The 1,993-nt window shown below is 41.3% G+C and overlaps 1 pseudogene; it reads left to right on the forward strand.

Moving 5' to 3' along the window:
- The first annotated feature begins 2 nt into the window (after window positions 1-2).
- On the forward strand, window positions 3-386 carry LOC105978763 (annotated as a pseudogene).
- The last annotated feature ends 1,607 nt before the right edge of the window (window positions 387-1,993 follow it).

Consider the following 1,993-nt stretch of genomic DNA (forward strand, 5'->3'; position numbering starts at 1 on the left):
ACTTTGCCAAATACTTTCTGCACCAGTCTCATGAGGGGAGAGAGAACATGCCGAGAAACTGACATAGTTGCAGAACCAACGAGTGGGCCGGATCTTCCTCCAGCATATCAAGAAACCAGACAGTGAGGACTGGGAGAGTGGGCTCAACGCCATGGAGTGTGCACTGCACCTGGAGAAGAGTGTCAACTGGCCCCTGCTGGAGTTGCACAAACTGGCCACGGACAAGAACGACTCCCATCTTCGTGACTTCGTCGAGACATTACCTGGATGAGCAGGTGAAATCCATCACAGAGCTGGGCGACTACTTCACCAACCTGCGCAAGATGGGGGCCGCAGATTCCGGCCTGGCCCAGTATCTCTTCCACAAGCATACAAGGAGACAGTGATGGAGAGAGCTAAGCGGCAGCCTGACCTTCCGCAAGTCACCAAGGCAGCGCATGCATGTTGGGTAGACCTGTCTCTTTTCTAGAAATTGTACCCAAGCATCCACTTCCGTTCTTCCATTTGTACCTTTCCTTCAGATAAAGTATAAAGTCAGTTGATACCCTGCTGTTGTCTCAGAGATCTTGGCGGGGAGGGGCCAGAGAGCAGCCCGGGGTCCAGGCAGTCAAGTTTTTTAAGCACCCCAATTCCACTGCAAAATCCCACTTAATAAAACGGAGCTTGTGCAGAACAAAAAAAAGACTCTCAGCAATCAAAGTTGTGTCCAATGTATACTGCTGGTTTCTTATTTGATTCTTCTTCCAAATCTAATGTCATGTTCTTTATATATATATAATTCTGTTTCTTTGTCTATTTGCTCAACAAGCTAATTGAATAAGTATGGCTATAACCTCAATGCTAACCTTTTCAGATTTTAAACTGCATATTTTCCCCTTGTTCTGTTAAATGATTGCCTCTTGGTTTATCTACAGGTTTCCCCTTTAATACAGTTGAATGCTATTTATTATGCCAAATGCCACTGTGTAGCCAAGTAACCATTATTTTGGTATCATCTTCTTTCAGACAAGATCCGTCTGATATCAGCAATGATATCCATCTTACCATGTCCTCTTCTGAATCAAGATGGACTTTCTGGAAATTCTCTGACAGTTTCAAAATGATGTTCAGCAAAAATTTATTTACCTGTGATCTTAATGTTATGTTTTTATTACTCTCCATTATATTGGATGACCTTTCTTTGGGATGTGCAAGAATACAGATTGCTTCCAGTTAGATAGCCAGGTAGCGGTCTTTGCAATTTCTTAGCAAAAAAAAAAAAAAAGACCAGCACCAGGACTGCGTCTGTTTGTTGAAACAGTTAAATTGGTCAGTTTCTGAAGTCTTATTTATAAACAATACCTTCAGTGCAGCTTGGTTTCCTTCCTCCAATACCACCAGGTTTTAAACATATGCTACATCCAGAAATGGCTGAGCATTGAGCAATTTTTCTTAGTTCAATGATGCCATATCTTCTCCATGTTCTTTTGAAATATATTATTCAATATTTTACCTGTAGAATTCTTCAATATTGCAACGCAAAACTTGCTGTTTTTTGTTTTTCACTTCTTTCAACTTGACAAATCCCAATATGTTCTTGCCTTTTCTTTTTCTAATTCAGGTCTGTGTTCATTTTAGTCGAATACTTTACTGCTGTTGTAGAAGGATATTGAACATGTCTTGAACTCTAGAAGAACAAATAAATCGGTCTTGGAAGAAGTGTAGTCAAGATGCTCCTTAGAAGAGAGGATTTTGAGACTTCATCTCTCATACTTGTACCTATTATTGGAGAGGGATGTGAAAGCGGGGAGGAGACCAGTCACTGGAGGAGGACATTATGCTTGGTCCGTGAAAAAGACCTTCAACAAGACAGGTATGCATAATGACTGTAACAATGAACTCAAACACAAAAATGGGCATACTGATCGGTGTTTCTTTCTATTGTACATAGGGTTAGTGGGTAGCCAGATTAGGGGCACAGGAGGTTGTCTTCCATTAATGCCTGTGCTAAGTG

The sequence above is a fragment of the Echinops telfairi genome, unplaced genomic scaffold (assembly GCF_000313985.2).
Source record: "Echinops telfairi isolate 266 unplaced genomic scaffold, ASM31398v2 ScPeMD7_7420;HRSCAF=8458, whole genome shotgun sequence".
Classification (NCBI taxonomy): domain Eukaryota; kingdom Metazoa; phylum Chordata; class Mammalia; order Afrosoricida; family Tenrecidae; genus Echinops; species Echinops telfairi.